Source organism: Antechinus flavipes, chromosome 2 (assembly GCF_016432865.1).
Source record: "Antechinus flavipes isolate AdamAnt ecotype Samford, QLD, Australia chromosome 2, AdamAnt_v2, whole genome shotgun sequence".
Taxonomy (NCBI): domain Eukaryota; kingdom Metazoa; phylum Chordata; class Mammalia; order Dasyuromorphia; family Dasyuridae; genus Antechinus; species Antechinus flavipes.
In genome coordinates, this window is record NC_067399.1 from 235809349 (window position 1) to 235828435 (window position 19087).

The following is a 19087-nucleotide window of genomic DNA, read 5'->3' on the forward strand; positions in this document are numbered from 1 at the left end:
CCAGCTTGGCTAGAGCTGAAGTCCAAAGGAAAAAAAAAGTGAGGATTTAAGAACTTTTCCCAGTGTTCTAACTATAGCATAGAAGTTTTTTTTCTTGTTGGCTGTGTTTTAAATCTTTCCAGGTAACAAAATTTAGCCCACAGAACAAATATGACATAGGCATTCTGCCTAGAGATACAGACACAGACAAAATGACACGAAAGAGGAGTGTCCCATCTTTACCAAAAGCCATAAAATTTTACCAAAAGCTATCGTATAGCACTTCTGTCCCAGAGAATGTGAAAGTGTGCCAAGGTTAACTTTGCTGAAAACTGCAAGAATTTCCCGGTCTGGGCAGTCTCAGTCAAGGAAAACTTGCTCAAGATGACTCAGGCAAGCCTTTTCTCAGTGACTTGGGATGTCCTGCTATAAGATTGTGGAAGAAAAAAAACGAGGGGCTTACCTTGATAAGAAGGGAATCAAGTCAGGGGAGGCCAGACTCTCCCCATACGGATCACCAAATGTTGAGTTTAGGAAGGAAGATCCCAAATGTTTGGGGTCACAGACTGGTGGCACAAGCTGTCCCAAAAGAATTTGCAGGCTGAACACATTTCCTAGTCAAGGGGCAAAGTTTATTGTATTTGTAACGCCATTATCAGTGGGCTGTTTCAAATTAGCAAAGCCTTAAGAGAGAGGAGACCCCTTTATCCAGCTTTCTATCACTGACATGCTAATTCTATGGTTACATTACAAAAAAGGGAAAGTCCTTGATATAAATAGACTACATTTTCTCACCATCCTCGGGAGACCTATTTCATTACTTCTCCACTAGGAAGGCATATTTTAATCACCCTGGTGTGGGGGCTCTAGAAAGCAACAGTACATTTTGTTGCTCCAACTTGGGGGCTCTAGAAAGCAGAATATTTTAACCATCCTGGTGTGGGGACTCTAGAAAGCAACGAATTGAGGAGTGGTCTATTCAGAATCAGACAGACTGTTGTTCTTAGTTTGGGAATGTGGGAAGTCCCTGAAGCAGACTCCAAACCAGAATATTTAGGATTACTGACTTATTTTTAGAACAGAAGCCCCCCTAAATCAGGGGACCACCAAGTCATATTATATCACTTTGTGGTCATATAATCCAACATACCCCTACTTTAGAAATAAGGCCCATAGATGTGATTTTTTTTTCAAGATCATACCAATGACAAATGCTAAAAGCTGAGACTTAAAACCAGGTCTTCCGATTCCCAGTTTGGCGTTGAAGCCCACAGAGAGAGTGGGAGTAGGAATGGGGCTGCATGTGAGTGGGCTACAGTTTTAGGAATTGACTTGGCCACAAATGCAAACAGTTATGTCTCTGAATTTATCTTTTCTCCCAGAATCAGGTATCCAGGGTCTGAGTCTAGGATCCCAATATCCCCAAACTAATAGTAATCCCAAATTTAAAATGCATATAATTACTTTTTAATTCTTCTTTAGATTCCTTTCCCCTGGAGGAGAAAGAGTGAAACTGTGAGAAAGATTTTGTTCCAGCCTTCCCTCAAGGAATAATTAGCAGGGAAAAACCTCAAGTGACAAGAGGTGCTGGTTTTGGTTAGACAAAAGGAAGACATTCTTGAAAATAAGGATTGATTAATAATTGCCTGTAGAGGGTTACAGTCAATGGGGGAGCTCTGGGTGAGGTTTAGGATCCTTCAGCCCAGAGGGAACCTACTGACAATGTCTAGTTCATCTCCCCATCTTCCTCAAGGGCTCTTGGCCTTCTTGAGAAGTCAGGGGCTGCGTTGTGATTGAAGCTGAGTGATACCAGACGGAAGAGTGATACCAGGTGGCAAACTATGTACAATAGCAAGTTGTTTATGTGGTGCCACGTACTCAGGGTTGTTTTTGTTACATTACAAAAAGGGGAAAGTCCTTGAAATAAATGGACTCCATTTTCCCATCATCCTCTGGGGACCTGCCTCATCACTTCTCCACTAGGAAGATATATTTTAATCACCCCAGCGTGGACTCTAGAAAGCAGGATACAACATTGAGCACCAAATATTGAGTCCTGCTTTCTAGAGCTCCCAAGTTGGGGTGAGAAAAAGTACTATTGCTTTCTAGAGCCCCCCACACCAGGGTGGTTAAAATATGCCTTCCTAGTGGAGAAGTGATGAAGTGGGACTCTGGAGGATGGTGGGAAAAGGTAGTCCATTTATATCAAGGACTTTCCCCTTTTTGTAATGTAGCAAAAACAACTCTGAGTACGTGGGACCACATAAACAACTTGCTGTTGTACATAGTTTGCCACCCTGGTGTGTGGAAAGGTGAAGAACTTACAGATTAAGCACATATTGATCAGAGACTGTTAACTAAAGTAGATCAGGCCTATAGGCCCCAGTCCCGTGATTTTAGATGAGACCTGGACTGAATTCCATTGTCCAAAGAAGGAATTAAGTGGCCGAAGCTGGGTATCACCTTTTTCGCTGCATTCCACTGACCAAATAGGGGGATAAAGGTTTATGTAACCAATCACAGCCTGTAAAGGGTGGGATTTGGGGAGTTCTTTGTCTGAAATGTATAAAAGTTATAAGCATCTTCAAGTGAATAACTCTCCTCCTGTGGGTATCTTTGCTGTCCTTTCGGGCCCACAGGCCAGGACGGTCCACTTCTCGAGATTCTAATAAATTCTTTCTGTACATCATTTGGAGTGACTCCTGAGTAGTCAGTTTGGGTAGGTGCAATTGCCCCAAACACTGGTATCACTCTTCTACCTGGTATCACTCTGCCTCAATCTCAACACTGGTTGTCACTACTGACTCTCAGGAAGACTGAGAGCCCTTAGGGGAGATGGGAGCCCACCCAGACATTGTTAGCAGGTTCCCTCTGGGCTGAAGGGTTTTATACCTCACCTAGAGCTCCCCCACTATCTGGGACTCTCTACAATAGTCCTAAAGTAGAAATATGAGAATGCTATACTCTGTCCTAGAAGTGATGGACTAAGTTCGAAAGTGCAGAACTCTGAGTGGGGGAGAAGAGAGGTAAATATTGGAAATAAAGGTGGTATTTTTAAAAAAAGATAAATCTTAAAAATAAAGGAATGGTTATTATTAAAAATCGAATATGTCTTTGCTAATTATTCCCCTCCTTGAAGTCAGAAGATTATCTTAAATCCTCACAAATTGCTGTGACTGAAAAAAATTTTCCCTAAGGGCAAAACTTCAATCATTCTCTCTCTGCAATTAACTAGGCAATATCTCAGATAATACATAGAGAGCCTGTTGCTGGGCCCATACCAAAGCCTTTCCAACTTGGTATGCCCCTGCAGAACTTGGACTACATCTAGTAAAGTCTAAAAGAACCTGCCATCACATTCAGACTGCAAAAAAGACATAGATGAGTACCATTTTAAAGGAAGCTATGACTTTATTGCCATATATAGTCCTGTTTCTGGTAGGGCAGGAAGCCTCACTGAATCTATACTTTAAGGGGGCTTCCCCTGGGAATTTTCAAATATTCAAATGTTATGCCACAGTTCTCTTTAACTGTCCTGGCTCAGTTTCCCTGTAAAAGTTTCCCTTGTCTCAGTTTCCTTAACTGTTCTGTCTCTGACCCAGTAAAACTAAGGATTATTCGCTCTCGGGTTATAAATTAGCAAGAGAACAGAGTAGCTCTCCTGACTCTTTTATGGATTTACAATATTCCTTTAGAATATTCCAAGATAACCCGTGATATCTTTACTTCTTTGTCTCCGGATTTTTTAGGGTTTTATGGCTTCCCCTCCTTGATAAAAACTTTCCCTCCCTTTCTCTTCTTTGTCTCCAAAAAGGTATTTAAGAAGTTGGGGTTCCTCCATTCATTGCTGGAGAATGGTGTCTGGCAGCTGGATGCTGGACGCTGGATTCTTTGGGTGCCTCCAGCCCTGGGACCAATATGGATTCCTTGGTCCCAGTATATTTATCTCTGTCTGACTGGATAATCTGAGACGAGAGTCCTGTCCAGTCAATCTTACTCTCCCATTAATAAAAATATTAAAACTCTCTAATCTCCTGCCTCAGTTTCTCCGGCATTACACAAATAGTAGAATAAGGTGGTAGCTATCTGTGCCCTAAGAACTGATAGGCGCTCACAGCATATTGGTTGCTTTTTAGTTGTTTTTCAGTTGTGTCCAACTCTTTGTGATCCCTTTTCAGCTTGAACGAGATGAGGTGAGATCTTTCAAGACAGTTGTAAAAATTGAGTACGGCTTCATCTACTTCAGAGTTGGAGTAGGCCTGAAGGACTTTGAGCATAGATCCAAGGGCATGCTTAAGTCCCCTTTCTGCTATCCTCCCATGACATTACTTTCTCCCCGTTTCAGTCAAATATGGGCAACTATGTACTTATTGATCAAGTTCAATTTCTTGGGTAGTTCCCGAGTTTAGAATGTAAGACCCTCAACCAATGAAGAGGATGAGGGTCAGTGGTGGGAGGAGATATTTGCATTAAGGATTAAAAGTGTTAACCCTGCCCCAGAAGGGGCTTCCTTCCTTCAGTGGTCTGCTCCCTGGATGGGACTTCCTTCTCTCTTTGCTTTGCTTCTAGAGATCTCTCCAGCTTTTTTTTTTTTTTTTCATTAAATGGTGACCCCTCACCACCATTTCTGAATCACACAAGCTTTTCTTGGTAAAGACATTAGAATGATTTGCCATTTCTTTCTCCAGCTCATTTTACAAATGAGGAAACTGAGGCAAACAGGGTTAAGTCACTTGGCCAAGATCATACAGCTAAGGAAGCCTCTGAAACTGGATTTGAACTCACTCTTCACTTCACCTCCTAGCTGTCCTGAGTGAGTGCTGGAGGGAAGAGGAATTTCTGGAGAATGATCTTTTTGTCAATACTACTTTAGCATTCAATAGAATTCTTTTATCAGCTGTGGGAAGAGCCCAAGAGAAGCTGAATGTATTTCTCCCAAGATGGAGCCTCCTCATTCAGGCCCCATGAAAGCCTTCTACTAACAGTGAACATAATAGCTAATATTTATACAGTACTTACTATGTACCAGACATTGTGCTAAGAGCTTTCCAATTAAATAATCTCTTTTGATCCCCATAACAACACTGCATTGTGGGTACTATTATTATCCCCATTTTATAGACTTAATTGCATGTGTCCAAGGTAAGATTTGAACTCGAGGATTGCTGACCCCAGGCAAGTTGCTCTTTGTACCTTGTTACCTAAATCATCCCAGTAGTTTATCATTAATTGTAGAATAACAATGGATCTGAAATATCAGGCGCTGGATTCACCTTCCAGCTCTTTCTCTACCTACCTATTTATTCATGTGACCTCAAGCAAGTCAGTTTTCTAATCTGTAAAATGAGGGAGTTGAACAAGATAACTTCTGAAATCTCTTTGTAGTTGTAAATCTTTTATCTTATGACTCAGGATTGTAAGGATCTTTAGTGGGCAATCCCCACCCACCATTGTCCTAAGTAAAAATCACCACTCTAACTTCCCTAAGTGGGAGTTCTCTAGTTATCATTTAAACATTCCAAAGGTTCATTTCCTTCTTAAAACAAATGGTTTCATTATTAAACAGTACTAATTGTTAGGGAATTCTAACTTTTATTAAGATGAAATTTACCTCTTCCCCATTGGTTTTACTTCTGCCCTCCAAAAAGGGAAAACCCACCAAACTTCTTTTTTTCTCCCCCCCTCCTGTTAAAAGCACCAGTAATTCTTCTGGGCTCCCAGTTCCTAACTCTGTCATTGATCTCACTGCTTGCTTTCCCTCATCCTACATCGAAAGAGGTGAAAAATGTTATTTGTATCTTCCTATCTCTCTGGCTTCTAACTCTTTCTCTCTACTAAGGTAGCCACCGCCTCAGTTCAGATCCTTCTCATAAGCTTACCCAGAATATTTCAATAACTTCCTAATTGGTCTCTCTGTCTCAAGTCTCTCCCTATTTCAGTCCACTCTACATAATGCTACCAAAATAGCATTCTTAATTGTAGATGTGACTATTCCTCCCTTTCTCAATAAATAACAAAACAAACTGGTTTCCCATTACTTGTTAGACAAAATATAAATTACTTTGGCTTTTAAAGTCCTTTACAATCTAAACCCAATATATCTTTACCATCTGATGGTATGTTACTTTTCTCCAGCATTTTTCAATCCAGCTGGATGGACCTTTTTACTGTCTCTTTATGTTGCCAATGACTATTGGCTCCAGGACAGAAATGCAAGACTCTCCCTCCCAGAGCCCCTCTCTTCTTTCTAGACACAGCTCAAGTACCACCTGCATGAGGCTTTCTGATCCACTCTAACTTCTAGTGATCTTCTCTCAACTACTTTGCATTTATTTTAATTGATTATCTTGGTTCTATACACATTTGTTTATATGTAATTATTATGGACTGCTTTTGAAAGTAGGTTCCCAAAAATAAGGGATTTCTTTGTTTTCTCTAACAAGATCCTCACTAATTAATCTGTACCTGCTGACATTGATCAGAACCGCACTATAAGTATGAGTTCCCTTTCTCCCTTAATGGCTCTTCATAAATAAGAACATAGGGATTAATTACATGCCGTCTAGAGGAGGAGATGGAAGGAAAGGAGGAAGAAAATTAGAATATAAGGTTTTTCAAGGGTCAATATTGAAAAAAAATTATCCTTGCATATGTTTTGAAAATAAAACACTTCAATAAACAAAATAAATTAAATTCATTCCATTCAATAAATAAATAAGAATATGGGAACATAGGCAAATTATTGCCTTTTTATGCCTAAATTTTTTCATCTTTAAAATGCTTAAGTAGTACAATAAGACCAAACAAAATAGAGAAGTTGGACTAAAATGATTTCTAAATTTGCTTTCAGCCCTAAATCCCATGATCCTACGACTTTATAGTCCCATTAAATCATCTCTTCCCCCTCCCAAACATCCCCATTCCTTTAGCTATTGCTCATAGAACACATTATCAGATCCCATCAGTACTCTTGTATTTGTCTACTTCCTTCTAATTTTCTTCTTTACCAGTAATTTCCAAAGTGAAAGTCACGGATGTAATTAATACCAAAGGGACTAGCTGGGCCCTAAGAGATGGGTGATTTACCCATCAGAGGCAGGAGGCTGAAACCAGCACCACATATTGTGAGGGGCTTGCCCCCAGCCAACTGTTGCTTCGGTTGTGTCCAACGCTGTGACCCTGTCTGGGTTCTAGAGAGGTCTGTCAGTTCCCACTCCGGTTCATTTCACAGATGAGGAGGTTGTGGTAGACAGGGTTAAGTAACTGGTCCGGGGTCACACAGCTGGCAAGGGTGGGAGGTGGGAAGTCCCATCTTCCTGTTCCCAGGCCCAGTACTCTATCCACTGAACCAACTAACTGCTCTGCATAACTGCGCCCTTTCAACATTCTATTCTGAGCTGCTCTTCCAGGGTTACTTAGAGTGGTGGTCCTTGGGGGGAGGGAAAGTCCCTGTGTTTTCTCTAGAATCACCCCAGCTGAGCTCGGCCTTCTGGAACAACGAGCACCTCCACTATCTATCTGACTCTCTACCCCAAGCACACTTTTCCTTTTTTGGTGGGCGAGAGTGCCCAGTGAAAAGGACCCTCTCCAGAGGAGACAGTGAGGCAGGGGACCTTGCCCAGCCCTCCCTCATTTAATTCACTTGTGCGGCACAGCATCACCTCCCTGATGTCATGGTCCTCTTCCAGAACGAAGGACAGCAAGTAAGCACCAATGAGTTACAGTTATGTTATTTTTACCTTTTGAACTTCCCTATTTCTGTGAAAAATACCTTCCACCTTTTGATTTCCCAAGGTTGCAGCCTTCTTCTTTACTTCAATTCATTCAATTGAAACTGTTTTCTTCAAAGTTAGCAGTGACCCCTTAATTACCAGAGCTGATGATCTTTTTTCAGTCTAAATTCTTCTCAACTTCTCTGCCTTGTCAGTCTTGTTGACCATCACATTTATTGTGTTTAGAGTCATAATTTAGAACAGGAAGGGCATTTAAGAAATCAGTGTCCTTATAATGCAAATGAGGAAACCTCTGGTCAGAAGGATTGCCTTGAACAAGGTCACACTGCTATTATAATATATAAATATAGTTTTTACTAATGATTTAGTGGGACTATAAAGTCATAGGATCATGGGATTTAGGGCTGAAAGCAAGTTTAGAAATCATTTTAGTCCAACTTCTCTATTTTGTTTGGTCTTATTGTACTACTTAAGCATTTTAAAGATGAAAAAATTTATCATAAAAAGGCAATAATTTGCCTATGTTCCCATATTCTTATTTATTTATTGAATGGAATGGGGAGCATTATCAGAAAGGTTTGGAGATCCCTGTTCCAAACAAGCTACAACTTTTCATTGTCCTTCGATTTATCATTGAACTTCCATTTAATGCTCATCACTAGGAGGTGAGTGTTAACACTCCACATGAATTACAGATAAGTAGATTCAACCACAGAAGCTCACAGGGCTCTTCTTTGGTGTAAGATTGCACAGCCCCAGAAAAAAGGAAACACATTTACATCTCCCATCCTGCTTCCACTGCTCTGCACAGACTCTGTTTGGGGAAATGCCAGGGTTGGTCTTCCAGGGCTCCTCCCTCCTAAGACCAGTAAGCCTGGCTTCCTGGAAGATCTCGTGGTAGTCTTGTTCAACTTCTCCGCAGTTCCCTTTCCTGCTGGCTTCAGAGCCTGTAGAGATGATAGCCAGAGGGAATGACAGATGGATTTATGCAACAAAATAGAAAGGGGGTGAGGGGAAAGGGACAGGACTGGGGGGAGGGGAAGATTAGTCAGTTGGCTACAAACCAATTTAAAAAAAAATCATGCTCAGGCTTCCTGGAAATAGAGGGCCCAGGAGCAGCCAAGAAGGCTCTTCTCTTTAAGGAAACAATTTAATGTCACTGGGGTAACCAAACACTTGGAGCCTCACGGCCGGAGAAATGCCTTCTTTACATTTCACAGAGCAGCCTCTGTGAGTGACTGCCACAGCTTTAGTGGGAGAAAAAGGAACTCAATCCTTTCCCACATGGCCGTCTGAGGAAAGGGTTCTCAATCCCTCCTCTCCAGGAGTAGTCCCATCAGAGAACACAGACTCCCAGAGCTGGGAGGGCCCTTAGAACACAGAAGTCAGAGTGGGAATGTTGTGCCACAGTTCCTTTTTATTGTCCTGACTCAGTTTCCTTGAATCCTTCTGCCTTAATTACCTGATTGCAACTCCCCTTCTGATCATTAGGACTGATAGAGTTTAGGCCAGTTACTCTAAGGTAATAAATTGTAAATGTGTAAACTCAAGATAAGGGGGAGTTCAGAGCTCCTGGCTCCTAACTCCTCCTAAGTCATCAAGAATTTATGGTCCTCTCCCCCAACTCTGTCAGAACCAGATTGTTAGTCCCTTCCCACTCAGTGCTCTGACTCCACTCCTGCCTTGGTCTACCCCGGTAGCTGAGAGGAATAGAAATATATATATATTTCATAGGGAACTGACATTAGCTGTTGGATGCTTTGAGACATCAGCGCTGGGGGCAACATGCCCCCAGCACAATCTCTCCTTCTCAAATAAAAGATTAAAAACTCTCTAATCTCTATCTTGCCTCAGTTTCTCTGGCATTACAGGAGGGCCCTTAGAACAAGGAATGTCAGAACTGGGGGGAGCTTAGAACCCAGGAGGTCAGAGCTGGGAGGGCCCTTAGAACCCAGGAGGTCAGAGCTGGGAGAGCCCTTAGAACCCAGGAGATCAGAGCTGGTAGGGCCCTTAGAACCTAGGAGATCAGAGCTGGGAGGGAGCTTAGAACCCAGCAGGTCAGAGTTGGGAGAGCCCTTAGAACCAGGAGATCAGAGCTGGTAGGGCCCTTAGAACCCAGGAGGTCAGAGCTGGGAGGGAGCTTAGAACAAGGAATGTCAGACCTGAGGGGAACTTAGAACACAGAAGGTCAGAGCTGGTAGGGCCCTTAGAACGCAGGACAGCAGAGCTGGGAGGGAGCTTAGAACACAGGAGTCAGAGCTGGGAGGGCCCTTAGAACCCAGGAGGTCAGAGCTGGGAGGGAGCTTAGAACACAGAATTTAGAATTTGGAAGCAGCTTAAAACAGGATGTCAGAAAATAAAGAACTTTAGAACCTAAAATATCAGTGCTGGGACAGGCCTTAGAACATAATGTTTAAACTAGAAGCATGGCCTGGTAATATAGGAAAAAAAGTAGTGCTAGAAGACTTCGTTGCATCTGTCTCTCAACAACAACCTGTGATATTGGAGAAGTCATTTAATCTGAGTTAAATGACTTGCCCAGGGTTACAGTGTCTAAAGTAAGTATCTAAAGAACACATTTGAATTCATCATACCCTTTTGACTCCAGGGCTGGCATTCTCTCCACAGTACCACCTAGATGCCTCTAGTTCTTCATTTGAAAAAAGGGCATACAATTCCAATAGATTTGTGATGGAGAGAGCCATCTACATCAAGAGAGAGGACCATGGGGATTAAATGGGGATTACAACATAGTATTTTCACCTTTGTTGTTGTTTGCTTTTTTTTTTTTTCTGTCTCGTTTTTCCCTTTTTGATCTGATTTTTCTTGCACAGCATAATAAATATGACAATATATTTAGAAGAATTACACATGTTTAACCTATATTGGATTTCTTGCTATCTAGGGGAAGGGGATGGGGAAAGGGAATGAGAAAAAAATTGTAATACAAAGTTTTGCAAGGATGAATGTTAAAACTATATTTGCATGTATTTGGAAAATTAAAAGCTATTCTTAAAAATAAAAAAAAGAAAAAAGAACATAATAATCCCTGTGATACCTTCTCAGTATCAAATTTGATCCTATATAAAAATGCTTTGTAAATCATAAATTTTTTTAGTTACAAGGTAAAATGGTATAAAATGTCTGTGAAGGAAAGTCATAACTAATTGGAGACAGGAAAGGTGGCATTTGAATGACATCTAGAAATCAAATAAGAAGGAAGGAAACAAGCCTTTATTAAATACCTACTATGTGCCAGATACTGTACTGTTTTATAAATATTATCTCATTTGATCATCACAGAAACTCTAGGAGGTAAATGTTATTATTATCATCCTTATTTTAGAGTTGAAGAAATTAAAACAGGATCCCACAGCTAGCCAGTATCTGAGGTCAAATTTAAAGTCAGGATTTCCTGACTAGGTCCAACTCTCTATCCACTGCACCAGTTAGCTATTCTGACAAAAAGGGAATGGATGACATTCCAGTCGCTATCTCTGACAAAAGGGTAATGGATGACATTCCAGTCAAGGAAGCTAACCTAAGGCAGGGTGTGAGAGGTCAGAGTACACAGGATATTCTCTGAATATAGAAAGTCATAAATACCATTTGACAAGGGAAGATGTGAAAGATAGTAAGATGAGATAAAGCTGGAAAAACAAGATGGCAACAGATGATGGAGCACTTTGAATGGCAGGTATGCTTTGAGACATTTCTTTTGGACTTTTCTTGATGGGCAGTCAAGGAATACCTGGAGATTTTTCTGTGAAAGAGTGGAGTGTAACTCTTTGCATGAAGAAGTTTTTAGTCTTTCCTGTTAAATCAAGGCCAGATTGGAAGGGAGAGAGAGCAGAGATGGGAAGCTCTATTAGGAGTGACCTGACAGCTCCATTGTTCTAGATCACAGTTTCTTATAAAAAAGGAGAGTCTGATGAAATGATGGACTCTAACATTCTATGGTTCTATGATAAAACAGTGACTATTAAAGGTAGAAGCTGTCTTAGACCGAGATGTTAAATCTTCAGGACCACATAGTCCAATCTCTTAGTGAGGAGGACTGTGAGACTCAATAAAAATCATGACACAAAAGTCATCATCAGCTTGGTCGGTTATGATAAAATGTTTTTGTTTTGTCTTCATAACTCACAAAGACCATTTACTAAGTGAGAAATAGAGGATCTTTGCTAGTAAAACATGTACTCGAACCATAGATCTTTCTCTGAAAATGAGGCTCTATATTTAGGTCATTAATAGAAATAGCAATTTAGTTAGTTGTTCCATTTTATATAGGCAGATCTTATTTCTGGATAGCCTGTAGGTTCTCTGAGTTCAGGGGCTGTGCCTTTTGTCTTCCCTTTCTTACACTTAATCCCTACACTGAACACAAGGGATATTTATAGAATGTCCTAAAAGTTTTAGTGCAGTTTCAAGCAATTAAAGTTTTAAGCTTGCAGCAAAATTTTTGGGATACATGAGTGAATGCATATATATATATATACGTGTATCTATGTATGTGTATCTGTGTACATGTATTTACATTATAGAATTCTCACAGCCCTTCTCCCCCATGCTCAGTCATGCCCAGGTTTATCAGGTGTTTGGAATTTTTGCCTATTCAAATTATCAAATTTGAGTCCCCCAACTAATGAATGTGGGACAAGCTAACCTAGATGATTTAATAAATTGAAGCAAAAAAAATTAATAAAATAGTATAATTAAATAAATACAATGTAATAAATACAAAGAATTAGATGGAATATTGTAATCCTGGCACTATTCCCAAATAGCTGTCAATCCACGTATCTCTTGGGAGTATTAGCTGACAAGAAAACCCAAATGGGGATGGTCATAAAGAATATGAAATAATTGAATGGCAACAATCTCCCTAACACTGGGAGAAAAAGATGAGTAATCAAAGTATTGTGACTAGCAGATAAAGCAAGATCTTTCTAATCACTTCCCTTACTATTTTGGTGCTTTCTCAGAGCAGAACTCTTTAGTGTTCTAGAACACTAAAACCTCAAACCACAATTCTCACTTTCAATGTTGGGGTCTAAATAGGATAGTGAAATTCACAATACAGCTGCCATTTCTGATGTTGCCTGTGGATATACTTTCACTTTTCAGATATTACCTTTTTCTACCCAATCTTAAAGACTCCTGTCCTCTTCAAATGAGGTATATTTGAAGCACATCAATTTAATCAGAGTTGATGTGGGTGATGTTACCATGCTTTTGCTTTTTATTCTTTTTTCCCCAATACTATTTTTTCCCCAAATACATATAAAGAAAATGTTTAGCATTCATTTTTTAAGACTTTATGTTCCAATTTTTTCTCCCTCTCACTTACCTTTCCCCTCCCTAAGACAGCAAGCAGTCTGATACAGGTTAAACATGTGCAATTCTTTTAAACATATTTCCGTATTTGTCATGTTGTGCAAAAAAAAAAATAGACCAAAACCCTGAGAGAAAAAAAAAAAACCACACACACACACAAGAAAGAAAACAAACAAAAAGGTGAAAGTGTTTCAATCCACATTTAGTCTCCATAGTTTTCTCTCTGGATGTGGGTGATATTTTCCATCCTAAGTCTATTGGAATTCTCTTGAATCACCTCATTGTTGAGGAGATTGCTGAAAAGAACCAAATCCAGTTGATCATCATATAATCTTGTTATTGCTCTGTACAGTGTTCTCTTGATTCTACTCACTTCATTTAGCTTCACTTCATGTAAGTCTCTCCAGGCCTTTCTGAAATCATTCTGCTCATCATTTCTTATAGAACAATAATAACATTCTATAACATTCATATGCCATAATTTAATCATTCCCCAAAAGATATGTTGCCTTGCTTCTAAACTTGCCTTCTGGAATTTAGAGCCCAAATTTCCCTCATTGGGAGAAGTATTCTCTCAAGCCCAAACATTTTAGTCACATCAATCCTATCCATATAGACACTACCCCTCTAAACATAATGCATATGATAACAACAGTAACAACAAGTTCTCTCTCCAATAGCTCTCATTTATTCATCCTTCTACAATTTACATTTGCAAAATGGGTTCAATCCATCAACAAGCATCTGTGATTTCATTGGTGTGAGTGCTTTTCTCACAACCGTTTTGGGAGGGGAGTAATTCAGGTATTATACCCATTTTACAGATGAGAAAACCAAGAGCCCTTGAAGTGGTAATATGTCCAAAGTCATACTGCTTGTCAGTGACTAAGCCTGAACTTGAATCCAAGTCTTTGACTGCAAGGCTGGCCTTCTTTACATTATACTCTGCTACCTTCCCTCTTCTTGCTATAATGATATAATTAACAGAATTCAGGTCTTTGTTTCCAAACTCATGCCTTCTTTTCATTTGAGGGCATGGCCCAGGGCCAAGTATAAGCTAAATTCTTTCACACCTAGATATCCAGGGGATAAGACAGAGTTAAAACACAATTTATAACTGTTTGCATGAATCAATATGTTTCTTGAAAAATCATTTGCACAAAATTTCCCAGAAACAGAGTTTGCAACATCCTAAGGCTCTTGTACTTATGTGACTGGTCTGGGTCTGATGAGTTCATCTTGCTTCAGGGAAAAAAGCGTCAGTAGAAAACATTCTGACCTGGAGTATAGGACATAGAATGTTAGAGCTGAAAGGGACGTTAGAAAATAGAATGTAAAAAACACAAAAAGATGCAAATGTAAGACATTAGGACAAAATGAGACCAGAATAGAGAACAGAGAATGTCAAGATTGGCAGAGACCTTATAAAACAGGACACAGTTTGTCAGAATTTGCAGAGACCTTAAATAGCTAAGATAAATAGCTTTTTAACTATTTACCTAGTTTTACCTAGTTGCTTGGGCAACTAGATGGCTCAGTGGAAAGATTGCCAGGTCTAATCATCCTGAGTTCAAATCTGTCCAAAAACTTTTTTATTTTCCCTTCACTTACATATAATTAAAAAAATTTTTTTAATGTTTTTATTTTATTTTATTTTATTTTAATTTTGAGTTCCAAATTCTCTCTCCTTGCTTCCTCCCCTTCCCTCCTCTTTCATGAAAAACACAATACTCCGGTATTTTTTTCAAGATAACCCCAAAAAAGGATCACAAAATGTTGTGCCACAGTTTTCTTTTATTGTCCTGACTCAGTTTCCCTAATTGTCCTGCCTCAGTTTCCCGAAATTGTTCTGCCTCAGTTTCCCTAATTGGTCCTGTCTCAGTTTCCTTACTTGTTCTGTCTCAAACCCCTTAGTTGCAACTCCCCCACTCTGGTTCTTTAAGACTGATACAACTCTGTAGTTTAGCATTGATAAAACTGTGATCCAAGGCAGGTCCTGGTTCTAAAGAAGAAATATCAAATTAAAAAGCCCATGAGCACCTGGAAGGAGAGTGGAGACAGGAAAAAGTATTAAGCACCTACTGTACTCCAGGTATCATGCTAAGTGTTTTACAGATGTTCTCTTATTTGATCCTTACAATAATCCTGCAAGGTAGGTGCTATTATTCTCCCCATTTACATTTGAGTAAACTGAGACAGATTCAGTGACCTGCTCTAGAGCACACAGCTAGTAAGTGTCTGAAGCCAGATTTAAATTCAGTTCTTCTTTACTTCAAGAAAGTATTTGATATTCCAGACAACCTTCAAAGACAAACTAAGAGGTTTGGATCTCTTATATATTAAACAATAGAGAATCAAGGTTTAAGGAAGGAGTCAAAAATAAGTTTAAGAAGAAAATTTACTCCCCTTCTTTCAGTGAAGAATCCAGACTTTCTAGATCTCTTCAATCTTGGACTCCAAATCCATAACATTTTACTCTCTGTAAGAGGAGCTGATGAAGTCCAAATCATGGTGCTGTTGTAGTAACAAGGATCAACATTAACAACTACTGAGGGAGACACTATTACAGGAGCTATGGGAATGTTGGAGCAGGGAAAAGAGAATTTTTATTTTTCAGTGGATCACATAGCTTCCACTGATTGCTTTGTTACTCTCCTCCTCCCTGTCCTCGACACATATGGTCCTTTTTTCCTCTTAGCGTGCCATGTCCTTACATGGGGTGCTATTCCTATGGAATATAGTTTTTGATTGCTTATATTTTGGAATTTGAGGGGTTAGATTGTTTTTTAAATTTAAATTTATTTTATATTTTTTCAAAAAGCTGAGACAATTTACTTTTTGACCTGAGTAATTTTTTAAACTATATCTCTAGAAAAACAGGCTTTAAAAAAGCCCTTTGTACTTCAAATGGAACTATTTGGCCTGCTTTTAAAGCCAAATTGCTCTGGCTTTCATCATATAGCCAATAACAACTCCTAGTCCAAGCCTTAGTGGCTCGTTATATGGGTTTTGATGGCTTAGAATAAGTATAAATAGCAAGTGTTTTCTGTTCAGGCCAGAAATTTTAAGGGTTTTCCACTTCAAGATTAATTTTTTTGTTTTGGTAAATTAGTCATCTTTTGTCTCAATTCTTCGTTGTTCAATTGTTTACTTCTCTTGTACTCTTCATGACTCTATGGACCATCGCAAGCCAAGTTCTTCTATTCTCTAGTATCTCTTGAAGTCTGTCCAAGTTTATGTTCTTTGTTTCTACAATGCTATTTATTTCATCCTCTGCCATCCCCTTTTTCTTTTGCTTTCAATGTTTCCTAACATCAGTGTCTCTTCCAATGAATTTTGTTTTCTCATTATATGACCAAAATATTTAGGGTTCAGTTTCAGTATTTGACCTTCCAGTGAATAGCCTGAATTAATTTCTTTAAGCACTGAAAGATTTAATCTCCTTGTTATCCCAGGGACCCTCAAAAGTCTTCTCTAGCTCCACAATTTGAAAATATGGATTCCACAATGCTCAGCTTTCCTTATGTTTCAACTCTCATAGTCATACATTGCCACAGGGAAAAAAAAAACCCAAACCATCTTGACTATACTGACCTTCGCTAGAAAGGTAATGTCTCTCTCTGCTTGTTAGTGTGCTGTCCAGATTTGCCATAGCTATCCTATAAAGCAAGCATATTTTAATTTCATGGCTGTAGTTATCATCTGCAGGGATCTTTGAACCCAAGAATATAAAATCTGACTCTGCTTCCATTTTTTCTCCCTGTTTGCCAGGAAGTGATGGGACCAGTTGCCAAGATCTTAGTTTTTTTGATGTTAAGCTTCAAAGACATTTTTGGACTCTCCTTTTTCACCTCTTCAAAAGGTTTCTTAATTTCTCTTCCTAGCCTTTAGTCATTGAATGGGCATTGCCTCAGACAAAATGAGACCTCAAAAAGAGCTTAATTTAGAAAAGGCAAGGTCATCCACTGCTGCTTCTGGGGCCATTGACAGTTGTCTTGACTTTTGTCTTGCTCTGCTAGATGTTTGAAGATCTTGAGAATTCCAAATTTAGAATATTAGAGGTAGAAAAGGCTCTGGAACATAGGATGCCAAAGCTGGGAAGATAATAAGGATATAAAACTAGGAGCTGTTGGATCAATTAACTTTGTTTTTTTGGATCAGAAAAGCCCTGTAAAGATTGTGATGTCATCATGTTCCTCATCCAAGCCACTTCTTACTCTCCTAATCCATTCTTCCAAACTTGTAACAGTGATTTCCAAGATAAATTTTTTTCTATGTCCTTGTACCAATTTTCTAAGAAAGAGGTCCCAATTCCCTTCCTAGTCTTTTGCTTTCATATTCAGACTCTGCTTTTAAGGTCAGGATGTTCCAAACAGTTTTGGTAAAGGATAAGAGCAATCCATAATTCTTTCTTGTTATTGACTTTTGAGGAAATGATACCTTGGACTTATATCTCCCTTTGCCATCTGAATTTATGCTTAAGTGTAAAGTTAGTGAAAAGAATTTGAAATTAGAATGCTAGAGCTGCAAGCTTCTATAGAACATATATAGAATATAGAACTATAGAACTTGGATTGTTGTTCAGTTATGTTTAACTCTTCATGACCCAGTAAACCAATTGTCCATTTTTTCTCCAGTTTTATGCAGGCAGGAGTTAAGTGACTTGCTCAAAGTCACAAAATTAGTAAGTGTTTGAGGTCAGATTTGAATTTTAGTCTTTCTGACTCCAGACCCAGTGCTCTATCCACTGGGCTACCCTGGGATAGCGTTTAGATATTGTCTAATACAGGAATTTTTAACCTGGGGTCCACATAGACTTCTGAGAATTGGATAGACCTTGGATGGAGAAAAATAAACAAAGAACTTATATCTCTATTGTTATCCTAGCTTTGTATTAGAATTTGGCACTTCCTTCAATTACGAATTTTAAAAAATATTCTGAGAAGGGGTATATAAGCTTCATTCAGATTGCCAAAGGGTAAGAATCCCTGCTCTAGTCCAATATTTTTTACTTTCTAGATGAAAAAAAAGACCCAAAGAATCTTATCCATGGTCACATAGTTATTAAATGGTAGAGCTAGGATTTGAACCTGTATTGAGTCAGACTTTTGGTATAGAACTTTGTGATAATGCTCACCCTACCTATAAGGAAGAGAAGGTCTAAGATGACTCTGGGCTACTGGAAAGGGTGCTGAAAAATTCTTAGCAATAAATGGAAATCAAGGTAGAAAGATTTCCATCACTGAATCTGGACACAGGGTGAGTCTGAGGCAAGATTTTAAAATGTCAAGTTTATCTTTTCTATTTTTCTTTGTTCTTTCTGCAACCCCCTCCTTGCTATTAGGTTAGGGCCCCTTCCTCTCCTTAAGAACTCAGTGTTCTTTGTTTCTCTCTTGTTAGGAACCAAATACAAATTCGGTCATAACAATATACTTAACATATTATGGTTTTTAAATTCAGTATTGACAAGTCCAGGGGATTAAAAAGAAATACGTTTCAGTAGTACAAATATAGGAGAGGGATTCTGGATAAAGTTGTTTCATATATGTGTGTGCATGTGTAAGCATGTGTGTGTATGTGTGTGTGTGTGTGTGTGTGTGTGTGTATACATACTGAGATGTTTAAAAAGTTCAAGAGAGTTTCTGGGTAATTCATCATTTTATTAATAATGCTAGCATTTTATTAATAAAATAGGTTAGTGAGACTCTCAAATGCCAAAGATCCCTCATGGAACGCTCTCTATATTTATATGCCCTTGGAAGAGTGGTTGTTCTTGAAAGCAGCAATCAATTCTGGGTGGTAACAAGTAATGGCAGAGAATGAATACTACAATGAGGAGGGTGGATTTATTGCAATGAGGGTCTTGAAGTAAGTGACACTGAATATCCAAAACTTGGTCAAAGAGACTCATCAATTTCCATATTAACCATTTGACAAAAGGTTACCCAGACCTGTCTGAGTAAACATAATGAGCAGAAATCCATCCATTAGTTTAAATTTAGAATTTCTTTACTATCTTTGATTAGATCTTAGCCTGA